The following is a 14,774-nucleotide window of genomic DNA, read 5'->3' as shown; positions in this document are numbered from 1 at the left end:
CAGACGTAAGCGTGCAACACACGCGCGAGGATTATTGGTATCAAGCCCGGGAATAGACGGGAAATGTCATAATGCGAGCAAATAGAGTGCCATCACCGGCTCGCGCGGCCGACTCGACCACAATTTCTTGTTACATTAATGCCGTCGGCGAGCGCGGCTCGACACGTGAGAGGGCACGATGACCGAAGCGGGTTTTACGCTCGGAATTAGCTTAGCTCTCTTCGAACCATTGATTTTCAGCCTGTGAAATATTCTCATCATTAAGCAACATAGCCTACGCTGGTAACTGAGATGGAAATATATTATATGCGCCGTTCAATTCTGCCTCGTTCGCACCTAGCTAAAGAAAAAAAATCGCAATAAGTCTTAACCATTGGGCGAATCCAACAGTTGATTACTCAGCCTTCAAAGCAGATAGTGCCTACAGGCAAAATAATTAAAAAATATACATTTAAAAAATGATATAGTAAATAAAACTAATTTGAAAAAAAATTTTAAATTAAGATGTCCGAATATATTTCGAAATAATAAGTATGAAAAAAAAAAATACTAGAAACTTGTCTTTAAATATACTTATTAAGTTTTGGAGACAACGAAACATTAAATAAAATCTTAATTCCGTATCGCATATACACACGTAATGTGCTACGTGGACGTGAAACGCACTACACGAGTAATTACAAATGGTTTCTCTCGAAAAAATAAAGAGAATAAAATATATTCCTATACTTCTCTTTATATAAATTATTCCTACGAATGAAAATCTTGAAACGCTTTAGGATAAAAAATAGAATCGATCGCGGATTTCATTTCCGTTATTAGCCAACACTTTTCGTGTGTCGAGGTATGCGAGAAGAGTACGCGGCTTTCAACGCGCTCCGCCATCCGTTCGTTCTTCCATGTCAAACGCTGATTACCGGTAACAAGCTTGAAAATGGAGACTGTCACAATCCAGGGAACGAGAGTGGAGTCTCATCAGAGCGGCGTTGTAGCCTCTCGCTCTCGACCGCGATATCTCGTTACATTAATGCCGACGGCGAGCGCCGCGCCGTCATGAGAGAGCACGAAGGCGGCCGGGTGGGTTCTATACCTGGAATTAGCATGCCTCCGAATCATCGATTTTCTACTTATCGGCCATCTCCGGCCGGTGCCCCCCTTCCGTCCCTCTCCAGGTGTACCCCGCGACCTCTCTTACCGATCATTATACAACTCGGTTCCGCCGGACCGTGCTCGCGCACAGGCTCTAATGGTCGCTTAGGGTTCTGCTCGCTGCATGCAACTATCTGCGCAACCAGCTTCGACTATCTTTCCGCGTGAACGCGATGACGGGGAACGAAACGTTACACCGGTGGAACCTACGTCGAGGGGACCCCCGGATATATCTGCACTTTCGATCGCGTGGCTGGGTGTAACGGTACCGTTAGCGAATAACGCGTAAGCATATATCGATGAGTGATATCTGTAGAGCGATGTCTAAAAGCGAGAAGAAAAGTCAGTCAGTAGCAGCGATGATGTTGCGCCGATTGAGGTAAACTTACTGCTCGTAATTATATGCTACATGACAGATTGCGACAGATTGTACTTAATGTAAGGAAAATATTTAGTTTGAATACAACGAAAATTACTATTATTAAATAAAGATATCTACTTTATTACTCGAGATATGCGTTAGACATAATACCGAATAATGTTTAAATTGAGATTTCGAAATATCTGTAGTACGATATCCGATAGCGCGTTCTCTAAAACAACATTTCTTAATCTCATTAGCCTGGACCGCGACAATTTTTTGTTGCCGCGATAAATCAAAGTTCGCCGATATTAATACTGCCGCTAAAAGAGCGTAATTAAGGAGATGCCTTACGCGCGGTAAGAACTTTACTAATAACCCTGGATGAGGCGCCACCTCTCGAGGGGTTCTCTCTCGTTGCGGTCCACGTTCCTAAAGTTTGTTAACTTTCGTAAGTCCACCGCAAGGAAGAGGAAGGAAAGGGCGATGTATATCGCGAACGAAATGAAGGGAGTTTCTCTTCGCGCGCGCGCAGAGTTAGTTTTTGGCGATTAGATTAGACCCCCGGCTCCGTGATGGACCAGCTGTCCACTGGAATTCACCCAAGAATCTGCCTAAGTGGATGGAACCGACGTTCAAGATCGCTTGAGCCATTCCGCCTCGTGTAATGAACGAACCGTATACCAGTTTGCGGAACTTCTTTATTGCCGAAGTTTCGATATAACGCACGCCCGGTAATGACCGCCACTTAACGATAAAAGGATTAAAAATTTCTCGCTGCAATCTGTTGTATTACCACCTGCGAACAATCTCTGTCTCTCTTACGAAATATCGAATTATAAAAGTGTTGCAAGAAACATTCTGAGAGATTTTTATTTGTGTAAAGAATATACGAAATTATTACTTTCAAAATTTTATGAAAAGTCTTCCACGCATCGTTGTAGCAATCTTTTCTTACAATATATGATACATTGTAAATAATTATTTTTCCGATATTTTTCGAATAAAAAAATTCATTCATTTGCATATAAAAGTGTCATATATCTATGCAAGCAATAAAAGATGTTTGGATTAATTAAGCGACAATATCTGATTATTGAGAATGCATAGAATGCGATTCTAAAAATATAGTTTCATTTCATTGACGCTTATTGAATTCACGTTCGATTGAGACGAAATCGAATCGATGTGAAACTTAACGAACCATTCCACGGATCGGTTGCGTGTAATCATGCAGGTATGCATATTCCGAAATGAGATCGAAAGTTAAATTTACTCGAGTTATTTCTATCCTTCGAAATACACCACAAGTCGTCACAATATCGGTCGGGGGAGAGGGGAAGGAGAAGGAAGAAAGCGAGTGGAGGTGGGGAGGTGGAGAGGCAGGGAACGTCTCGATCGATAACAATAATAATGGAAAATGATCGCGACCGCAGTGGCACGTGATCCAATGACTATGCCCAGGAGGCGATGCCTCATTATTTCGATTTCCAAGCAACTAACCAACGACCTTAGCAGCCTCACGAAATACGAACGCCTCGTTCCCCTCTCTCCGCATCATCATTCTCATCCTTCGTGCGAACCCAATCATTCCTCTCGGCCATGATCTGCACGCCCTGTTGCATTCGGCCGCGAATATCGTACGCTTCGTTGCTCGAACCTCGTAATCGTGCAATCCCGAGGGATTAGAATATGGATTGGCCCATATTAAGCTTCGACTTCACGCGCGGCGAGGTCATTTTATCGTGCGAGAAAATCTTATCGCAATTTACTTGTCTTTTATTTTTACCGCGATATTGTGAAGTATGCGAAAATTTTACATGACATATTCTCTTTTCTTACTTATTCTCAAAACAACGCTGCTTTGCGAAGAAGAAATCGCATTTTTATTATCAAAAATTTACATTATATATAAAAGTAAAAAAATTTAATTCAAAAGTTCCATTAAAATATTTAAGGCATATAAAATTGCATTTTAGATAATATATACATATATATTGTGATATGATAAATTAACCCAAAGTTTTAATACAATTAACTACAATTATACTTCGTGTTTGGAGAATACTTATTTCCACAAAATAGATTCAGGATATTGACCCTATAATATACGATGCACTTTCAAGGGCCTCGCGTATAATGTTTGTATGCGTCGAGCTTATGCAGTGAAATAACCTTGTAGTGATGTTTTACGATTGGATGCTGGTTGAATTAGAATAGCAATTCAGATCTCTCATCATTGTTGAGGAGGAAAAAAAAAAGAGAGGAATATATAAAGCATCCAAGAGATGAAACGAGAAGGTGGAGGGTCACGATTGCCACGTCTTGTCGGACAATCTAGAAGAAGTTGCTACGAACATACCATATGAGAGAGAATACTCCGTACACCCCTGCGGGCGTACAACTCTGTTGTTGCTTTCAGTACGGATAAGGCGTGAGGTTCGAGGAATAAGAGGTAATTGTCTGAGATAATGATCGTACACATTGCATAGATCCGCGATGCCTCTCGCTGATCTTGGCGCATTTGAATACCGCCGATATTAATACGAAATCGCATTTACACGTCGCCGTTAATGAATTAAAGAACGAGTAGAGAAAAAAATAATGTGAAACAGCGAGATAGAGATCGTGAGTGGTTTCACGCATGAATGATGAGAACCCAAGGAGCTCCGGTCGGCAACTTCTCGCATGAAATTACTAAATCGCTCGATAATTACAGAGCGTCATTTTCCATGCACGGTATCCTGTCCCGCGGGACAACGTCGGGTCAATCATTTTTCTGGACACCGGAGAAGCAGCGAGAAGCCCGCGGGTCACGGGTTAAACGGGCCGTCCCGCGCGACAGGACCTTCAGGATACGGCGGGATGCGCGCCGCGCCGCGCCGGCAGGAAGATGCGCGCGCAACACCATGGACCATGGACCATGGACCATGGACCATGGACCATGGGCCCCGTGGGTTAGGTTTCTCCCTCGTGATAAAGTGCTCATAATCTTTTTAACGAGTAAGCCGCGCGCGCGGGCGCGTAATCTTATAATTCGGCCGTGGCTACGCGGACCCGTGGTATTTCGAGAGTGGATATAATGATTCGATGATTATGCGGCCATATCTCACCCACGGCACCGTCCCGGAGATACAGCCGGTGTGGAGATCGCTCGGTCGTACGTCCGGATGGAAACAATGTCGGCGGACCCTCCCACGCCGTGGTACACGGACGAGACTGTACTACGGCGAGCCAGAGTAATTCCCCCAATTATAAAATTATTATCCTGCGGTTGGCACCCCCGGGCAACACGCGGGACCAGACCCGATCTCCGCTCTCCTCTCTCGGCCTCATTCGCCATATTCTCCGCGCGCATTCACCTCCGCACCTCTCCCTCCTTATTCTTCCTTTCCGCCGCCGCCGCCGCCGCCGCGCTCTCTCCCTTCCTTCTGCCTTCCTTCTCCTATCTGTCCGGTTCTCGTCGATTCTCGTTGATTGTCCGACAAGACGAAGACGTGCGCGCGTTCACTTCGTGATGCGCTAGAACGCACGATTTGAAACGGATCGCTTAAAGTGCTTCTTTTCAATTTCGCATTTTCTCTGATAAAAAAAAAATGAGTTAATTCTTTCAATGCCAAAACTTTTCGTGAGCTTTTTTTTCTACATGATTAATAAACCATTGATGATTATAGATACTAAAAAAATTTTGTCCATTTTTTAAATAAATTAGAAAGTTTTGAAATATATCCTACTGATTGATAAAAAAATAAAAAGATAAATAATAAAAAATAATAGGGAAAAAGAAAATTTTATCCCATATATAAATTGTAGAATATTTCATTTTTTTCTATATTTTAAATTATAATATACTTTCCGTTTGAGCATATTCAAGAAGTAGGTTCTTCCGCTACTATACTCCGTTGTGGCAGATTATGATAGCCACGTCGTTAGAAACCATTTACAGAAAAATATATAACAGTCGTTAGAGCGGAAAAGATTGAGCTCTTAGAAGGGTAAAAAATAAATAAATATAGCGAGAGCACAACCCTTGAACACAGACGGACCTTCCTTAAGTCGAGCTCGTTCATAATCTCACTAGCGGCTGCCGCTGACTTTAACCGAGCAGCGTCTCCGTTTGTGTTACGTCGCGTGTAACAGCGGGTGGATACGTGCGTGAAATTTCGACAGAATAGCGGGATACTCGATGCCACATCATTTCTATTAAAGGATGACAACTATAGATAATATAAATATACGAACCTTTCATGAAGTATTGTCGAACGAATATCCATATGCGAAATATCGAATATAAAAAAAATTGCGCTTTAATAAAACATATTTGATCATAAATAATCATTCTAATTTTAATGATTCTATATTAAAACATACATATCTAAAAAATTAAGACTCAATAATATTGATTATTATAACATATGATTCAGATTAATAAAGTATTTAGCAGAATATAAGTAATATTTAATATATATTTTGTCTAACCATTATTAGAAATATTTATTATAAGAAAGCAAATTCGTTCAAACGATAGATTCTGTAATATAACAAATATTATAAATATGTTCTTCTACTAGGAACTCTAGTCTTCACATAAGCATAATAAATTCACAATAATTGATTTTTAAAAGCAGCACGAAAATTCGCGAGCGCTTATTCATATTAAAGAGGATGTAAATATAATCGCAAAATGTAAAATTGATAAGATCGATAAAAGAATCATTAAAGAACACGAGTACTCGAATACCAAATCGAGAAGATTTCGGTACCCGCAGCAGGATCCCGGAAATTAGTGATCTGTGCTCGTTGAGAAGAACCACGGCCCGTCACGTTCGTAAACCATTAGTCTCCTCTCGTCTGAGCCTCCTCTAGCGAGGAGGGCGAAGAAGCAGAGAATGACGTTGGAGGGACAGTGAAAAAATCAAGAGAGAGGACGATCTCTGTGGGTGGGGTGGCCCATGAGTTAAAAGGACAAGAATGTTTGACAGCCATTTTTCAGTAATCACGCTGAGTTAGTTATCGATCGCGGGAATCTCTCTCTCTCTTTTTCTTTCACTCCAGACCATCATCCCTGATACCCTGATACCTCTCACAACGGACCAATCTCAAGGGGTCATTCTTCGTTTTCTATTTCTCATCGCTCCCGATGAAGAGAGAGGTTATCTCACATCTTCTCCTCTCCCTTCTCGTACGCACTTCCTCGCACCTTCAATATCGAAAATCTCGCGACGATTTCTCTACCTCTCCCTTATTTCTCTCTGTCTCTTTCTCTCTTATCGACTTTATTTGTGCCATCAGTGGTCACCAAGTCTGACAAGCCTAATCCGAACGTAAGATCCTCTAATGCCAGGGCATTGTGCGTCTAGTTAGCAACAGAAATCGCCTGGCGTATCATCATCATTTATTTTTTATTTCCACGAAAAGTTTCTTGATTGATCGGAAATTAGGGAGCTTAAATGCCATCCTGTGAGAATGCGACATGTTTTACAAAGGAATGTATCGATCATTGAAGAATGATCAGTCCCAGTCTTTTGACTACATGGCAAATGTACGTGGTATCGTTAATCAATTGTCACTTTCTTTTAATGATAGATAATCAATAATGATAGATAGCAAAACGTTTGCAAAATGTTTGTGAACGGATAATATTCTAAAAAAAAAAAAAAAAAACATTGATAGACATTTCTTTTATTCGTGATGTAAATTTCAAAATTATTTTTGATATATATATTTTATAATATATTATATATAATATATTATAATATATTTATATACTATTCACTATTAAAAGAAGATGATTATTCGCAAAAGAAATCAAGCGCACATCTATAATATATTATTCTTTATTCTTAAATGCCTGCACAGTGATATGACGCGCAAATTCCAACATTTATCAGAGAGAGATAGAGAGAGAGAGAGAGAGAGAGAGAGAGAGAGAGAGAGAGAGAGAGAGAGAGAGAGAGAGAATCGATTTTCGAAGAACCTTCTGAAGAGAATACAGCGGAATATTTCGAGGACTTTTGTTGTGCGAATCGCGTTGTATAAATTTCTCTCTGTTTGCAACTTTCGGTTTTGGCGAGCGTTTCGATTGTGTCTGGTCGATGGAAGAGCGAAACCTCGGTAACTCGTCGCGGATGATAGCCGCCTTTGCCGCTCGATTACCCATAAATCTGCGCTAAAGGTTTGAGGCCGGTGACTTAAATGACGGACTCGTCTTCTTTCCTTTCCTTCCTGCGGCTGATGCTCAACAACGGTATCGCCTTGAGCGACCGCGGGTGGAACGCAAAGTGGCCCGACGGATCGCGCATTTTTGCGTTCCTCGCCTGTACGTAATTATTTGAAATTTTTTAAACGCTGGTTATTTTCGGGAAGACCGTAGTAAATCGTTTCAGAGATCCAGCCCACCGATTTGTGATTTATCTCCATCTCTGCGTATAACGCACACGTCCACTGATGTCTGTACTTTTGTTGCTCGCTGTCCAAGAATTTTTACTGGCCCGTAAGCTTTGCAAGTTCTGTCAATAGCAACGCGAGTGAATTTTACACTATGCTTCATTATGTATCCATATATATGTATATAGTATTTATATATGTGTGAACTCTGACAACCTGAGAATTATGCGTTCTTTTTAAGTCTTAAAGAATAACGAAATAATTTCTTTTTAAATTTCTTGTTAAACATAAATTTTTTTATCCGATGTTTTCATAAACTATTAGTTCATATACTAACAGATTTCATATTAATTCACATTATATAACAATGACATTTGATACGATAAAATATGACATAATATTTTTTCATAAATATTAACGTAATATTGTATTGTGTAATATTTGTGTTTCGTTGTAGATAACAATATAAATGAATATGTTTAGATATTATAGAAAATTATTTTATTGTGTGGTATAATGTGAATCGATTTTTGAAAATATATATGTATCTATTTTTTAATATACCAGATCTTATATGCATTATAACTTTTAAATCTTATGAGTCTGATGTTTTTTCACGATTATTCAGTTCATCCATGTTTAAAATTCCTGACCTATTCTATTCACGAATTATCACCTATAAGCATCGACCTACTCTCTAGATCACCGAGATTAATTTACGAATGTGTTCCAGCAAGCATATAGTAACTTCGATCCTAACGTTCTGCAGATAAATCCATAACAGTATCAGAGGTATCATCCTCGTGCACCGCATTCATTTCCTACACTCTTCGTTTTCCCTGTATGAGCCGAGAAGAGTCGATCACACGCAAGGTCTCGCAATTAACGAATCAGATACGGCGCGACATCAAAAAGACAAATGATCCCAGCGAGATGGAAGCAGATAAATGCGTCTTTTTTTTCTCCTGACCTCCCAACCCCCTTCTCCCCCCTCTCCCTTGCCTCCTCGCAGCGTGCTCGCGCTTGACGAGTATGAATCGGGGATCTGATAACCGAAGAAACGGTTCGAGCGTTCGGAGCGAGGGTCTGTGAGACGAGGTGGCGGACGAAGAGGAGCCGGTGAACGAGGTGAGGGATCGGCGAAGAGAAGAGAGACAGGGCCGGAAGATAGGAGAGGGGAAGGGGAAGGTGGATGAGTATGAAAATTATTCTCTGTGGATGCACGTACGGGGCGCACACTTGTCAAGATGGCGCATGGAATTAATTAAATTAAGCCCGCACCTCCCTCGGAGAAGGTAACCCGAGCGAGCCCGAACGGAGACGATGAACGGGTGGACGAGGGGGAGCGGAGTGGAAGACCGAGAGGGATCTTCGGTTCGACATCGAGTGCAAGTCATTCCAGTCATTGGTCGCTCCATAGGAATCTTGAACGCGCGCGCGTGTATGTGTGCGTGCGTGCGTGCGCGAGCGTGTAAGTCCGAACGAGTCCGCGCACGTGTGGGTGGACGAGGTGTGTTTTGACGTTTGCCCTCACGCCAGGTATTCTCGTTCCTTCGATGCCGTCGTGTCGGAATTCGAGACGCGCGAAACTCTCCCGTAATCGGGCTGATTCGCGAATTTTTATGTAGGTCGACAACAAAGTTCGGCGGCTACCATGTACTTATGTATATACAATCCAGTTTTAAGAGCAACATAACTCATCAAAGCTATAATTTTATTACATTGATGTAAAGTTTTAACTACATTATTCGGACATTCGTAAAAAAACGCTTTGAAGAAAAAAATTTATTTTTTATCAGTACATAATTTAATATCACAATATTTGAAAATATTTAACAATTTATTCTTTCCTACTATTTTTTCAATAAACATAGAATGTTTATTGAAAAAATAATGGCAAAGTAAACTTTGAAAGATGTTAGCCACCACATTTGACAATAAAATTAATCTTTGAAAGCAAAGAGAATAAAATAAGATATAAGAGACTAAGTCTCTAATATTTTTTTAAATGATCTTTTGCCATTATATGATTATCACTTTCGAGCTTAACGTCAATGTTGATAATTGTCAAGAATTATTAACAAACAAAAGGAATCAGATATGAAAACAAGATGTGCTTATAAATTGACAGGCGTGCTGACCAGATTTTGTCCGTCACGGAATAATAAAAAGACAAGAGAAAGTTAAAGAGTGAATGAAAGAGAGAAGAAAGGATGAACCAAGGGCCAGAGTTTTGAAATATTGCACTTAGATCGTACGTGCGTATCTGGACAGTGCGGGCTTGTTGACACTTGGCCCCTGGGCCGCTAAATCGCTTTGGAGTTAAACGTTTGCAGGTCTAAACGTTTCTCCCCTGCGGAGCAAGAAAATAATGCGGAAAAGAAGAATGAGAAAGAGAGAGAGAGAGAGAGAGAGAGACAGAGAAAAAGCAATAAAATGCGCCCAAAGAACATTCTGCGGTATCTTTCTGCTATCTCTTTCTTTCTTTCTTTCTTTCTCTTTCTCTCGCCTCGTTTCCAGTCTGACAAAGAGAGTAGAGAGCAAAGAATGCGAGCGCGAGAGGAACGGCGAATCTGCGGGATAAAGCATGCAAATGCAAATGCTCGCGTCGGCCATCAAAATCTAATTAACCAACGAAAGAACGAGCCCGGGCGAAAGCCAAAAAGGTCTGAAGAAGAAAAAGGCGAGATTGGTGAGGCGCGGGCAGGAGGTTTAGCGGTTCGAAGGTGTCAGAGACCGGTAAGGTTCGCGCTTATGCATATGCCACGTCTCCTCCACCTACTACTCCTTTCCTCCTGCTCCCGCTCCGTCGTCTTCAACTCCTTCATCCGGACTTGCGAATGAGGGTGAGAGGACCAGAGCAAGGAAATCTCCATAGCAAACGCCGTTACGAGCCGAGTTTATGTCGCTCGCCGCGTATAACAGTCGACAGTGCCGAAATTCGTTGTTATGTCGATATGTTTGGGGGTCCTAAATCTTGCGCGTGCGTATATTTCCGAAAAAAAAACCGCGTAGAAATAGAAATCGCGCGAATGGATGGTTGCAAAATTTTCATCAACATCTCGGTAGAGTGCGCAAAGAGAAAGAGAAATTGATATATTAAAGAGAAATAAAACGCGATGTATAAAAAAGGTCTGATATTGAGGTATCTTGCCAGTAAATCGCGAGTCCAAGATATTATAGTGAATCCGCCGAGGATTCGCGAGGATAATGATCAATTCGCCGATACGAATTGGTCGCGCATTTAGATTCGCTAACCCGGTGCCGAGCCAAATTGAATTTCGCCGCGGCAAAAAGTACCAACTTCATCGATCTTGAGAGCGTCGAAGATGAGCTCGAGTGCGCGCGCGGCGCGTCCGAAGGTGGTTCGTAAAAGAGCTCCGGGACCTTGGGTTAAATGCCAATCGAGCTGGAGCATTGTGGGTAGAGGGCCCCGGAGCTAAAGGGCCCGGGAGAAGGACCACGTGATATCGCGCGTCTGCGTCGTGCGTTACACGTTAGCGTGAGTGGTTGTTGGTTTATTAAGGTTATTGATGCGAGATCAGATCTACGGTCGGATTAGTCAGGGCTGGGTTCTGATTTCTACCTGTCTAACTCTTAATGCTCTTTTTTGCCCTCTCCCACCTTGCGCCCTTCTTATTACACGTGCCCCATCTTCTATTTGCTTTGCTACTCTCACTCCTACGCAAAGATATCTATCTTTCGTCAATAAGTGCATCTACATTGATCGATAAAAATCGATTCTTTGTAATGCAACTATATAATGCATATTCAATTTATACAAAGAAATCTCTAATAGAATTAATGTATAAAAAACCGATATTATTTATTTTTTATCTTAACTTTTTTATATCTTTTTGATAAAAACAAAAAAACATTTGAAAGAATCTACATAATGCAAATATCTAAAAAGATCATAGAGAAATTAAACAATCGTTCTAATTTTTCATAACGTTTTTTCAGACATATTTTAAATATTTTGTGAATTTTCATGCCGCTTGCAAAGACTGTGGAATAATTTTTCATGTAATGTAATTCACTAATGTAAAAAGCTAATTTCAATTTATTTCTTTATTTACGTTTTGCTTATGCAGGTGAATTAAATTATGCAGAAGCCAAGAAGATTGTTTCTTCGGCGAAAAGGAATTTTTCACGAAGGTCAGGGCCCCTTCACCGGACCCTTCTCGGGGTCTAAATCTGAGGCCAGGTGGATCGCGCGAACGGGCAATCGAAGATCGAAGTAGTTTCCGATGTCAACGGCTGCGACCTCCGGTGTCTACCGCGGCCTGTTCCGAAAGGTAATTCGCGATCCGTGTCGATCGTAATTCTTCTTTCTCTTCCATCTCTCTCTTTCCCCCTTTCGGTTTCTTTCCCGCGTTTGCGTCCCCTTGTCCGGCGAATTACAGGTGGATTTACAAGGAGCAGCGGATTTACAAGCCGACCAAGAGTGGCCTTTCCTGTTCGCCACGCCGGATTCTGAAATCGTTGGAAAGTATCGAAAAAATGGACCACGTACAGTGGAATGTACAAAAAAAAAGAAAAAAAAAAAACGTGCGTGATTATTCCGATATATCGCTAAAGACGAAAGATGTATCCGTGCACAACCATCAGTGAGTAAGAATCACGTTTTACAGAGAATATAAAAAATAAAGATGTGATATTTTCGTAAGAGATTTCGATTGCTCTTATGTTCTCATCGCGATTATTATAATTTTGCTGACGACAAATTCGCCACATAATTCACGTAATCTATGTGGATTTGAATTAAAGGAGACTAATAATAAAAAATCAACGCGTAACGATAAATTGGGGGAAAATTATTCTTATATCTCTCTCCATTACGGTCGATGGGACATATAATACGCGACAAAGGAGTACTATGAGCCAATTCTGAAAAGAATTCGTTTCGGAAAGCTCAGCGGGCCGTACACACTGCGGAAGATCAGTCGGGTCGGGGGCCGAATGACTCGCAGCATAAAGTAAAAATTCACTTTCGACCGCAATAAAAGTTCGGGACACATCGGGAGCGCGCGATATACACGGTGTGTGCATCGCACGTTGGGCGCAATCCTACGGCACGAAAAGACATTAAAGTGTCGAGACACGCCCTGGAATTTGGTCAATAACGCATATCTCTTTCCTCTCCCGCATCCTCTCTGTTCTCTCTCTGTCGCTCTCTTTTCTTTCTCTTTCTGGCCTGTTTCTCTCCTCGTCCTTTTTCTCTCCTTGCTCTCGCGCGAGATACGTCGACATTATCGCGGCGGAGACCCGGTACAGGCGCGGGCATCCTAAAACAACAATGGAGGCATTAAGATGATCTACGGCCGAGTCGCTTGACCCTCTGATTCAAAAAAGGTGTTCGAATCCATTCGAGAAGGAGAGCGCCGCGACTGGTGACGGCAGGTGGGAGAAGGAACGAACGAGCGGGAGAAAAAGAACAAGGAAGGTCTCTCCGCGGCGTTCGTGTGGGTGTCAGCTTAATGTTCCCGGTCTGAGTGTGGGTGACCATCGTGTGTCGAGTGTGAGTCGAGATTTTAAGTTCCTTCTCGTACGGCCGCGCGAGCGCACTCTCTTTCGGGCCTGATTAAATATATATTAGGAGTGGGATGAGAGAAAGAGAAAAAGAGAGATAGAGGAAAGCGCGCAAAGAAGCGCGAGGGAAGTGGAGAACTGACTCACGGCGGGGGGTGTGGTATTTTTTTCAAGAGGGCGAGAGTAAGTGTGTATGAGGGCCTCACGGCTAAAGGGTGCGGTCGATACGAAATCTCTGAGTAGGAATGTGTCTTACGATGATGTTCTCCTCTCGTTACCAGATATGCAAGAGCAATTTTTCTATTATGGATCACGGATGCTGAAACATTTATCGCGCTTTCAGAATAGCGTTGCTAACGATAAATTTATAATTTACATGATAGTTCTTATCTACATGTTAAGTATATTAAAAATTGACTTTTAATAATATATTTAATTTCTCTTTCTTCATTCTATATTTTATTTAATAATTTTAATTGTTTAATATTAATTTATCCGCATCGAAAATTGTTTGAAAAATGACAATTGAAATTTCTTTTTTATATTAAATACTCGAGATATTACAATAACTCATTGTCATTCAATTAAATTTTGTATTAAAATTGTTGTAGTCTGGAGAGATTAAGAAATTTTTTTTGAAAATACTCTAATCTATCAAGAAATGAAATAATCCTAATTTCCCGAGAACAGTCAAGTTCGAAGGACAAATATGAAGGAATCTCACGATCAGTTACGAAATTACAAACTCTCGCGGGAATGTTTCGGACAGGCCGGTCGTCGTTACAAGGTCGAAACCTGTCCGCCCTACCGAATGATGTCCGGACCAGATCCTGCCATTACGATCGGCTCATTAAACAGCAGAACATTTTCACAGATACCCGGTAGCGCGTTAATGACTGATGACCGAGAAACGCGACCAGGAGACCTGACTGATAAACGAGAGATTACCTGGTCTAACTTTCCTTCTGCTCCTTGTTTATTCGTCCTTTCGCTTTGGTTAGGTTAGGTCCACTGTCTTCGGCCCTTATTTCTATATCGATACTTGTCTACTCTTATTAATGAGCCGAAGATAAATTCGAAGACGTGACACGACCAACGCTGCTTGGGGGAGCGTCTTTCTCATATTTCCAGACAGAGATGAGACGAAAGTGCGGTGAGGGGTGATCTGCATCATTAGAATTAACGAGAACCCACCGATCTCTTAATGGATACGCACAAGTGGCAACGAATGTTTTATCCGGTGACTTATTACTCGCGTAGAGTAAACGCATCAGTCCAACTGAGAGAACCTTTTAACCTCCGGATAGTTCTATTGTTCATGTTTAATCAAATAAATGATGTTAAT

The 14,774-nt window shown here is 41.4% G+C and overlaps 1 protein-coding gene and 1 long non-coding RNA gene across 12 annotated transcripts in view; one reads left to right on the top strand and one right to left on the bottom strand.

Annotated features, from left to right (window-relative positions):
* The window catches only part of LOC140665792 (uncharacterized), a 135,575-nt gene that overhangs the window by 112,409 nt on the left and 8,392 nt on the right, over positions 1-14,774 (top strand). The window contains exon 4 of one of the 2 annotated variants that reach the window (XR_012046658.1): positions 11,992-12,195. This is a non-coding gene — a long non-coding RNA (uncharacterized lncRNA). Of the gene's footprint in view, positions 1-11,991; positions 12,363-14,774 lie in introns of those variants that run through there. The other variant, XR_012046657.1, reaches the window with a different exon arrangement.
* Positions 1-14,774, bottom strand: part of Zfh2 (Zn finger homeodomain 2) — a 374,611-nt gene that overhangs the window by 352,106 nt on the left and 7,731 nt on the right. The window lies entirely within an intron of this gene.

Source organism: Anoplolepis gracilipes, chromosome 5 (genome assembly GCF_047496725.1).
Source record: "Anoplolepis gracilipes chromosome 5, ASM4749672v1, whole genome shotgun sequence".
NCBI lineage: Eukaryota > Metazoa > Arthropoda > Insecta > Hymenoptera > Formicidae > Anoplolepis > Anoplolepis gracilipes.
The sequence above is the reverse complement of the archived record's forward strand: the minus strand, read 5'-3'. Positions and strand labels throughout refer to the sequence as shown.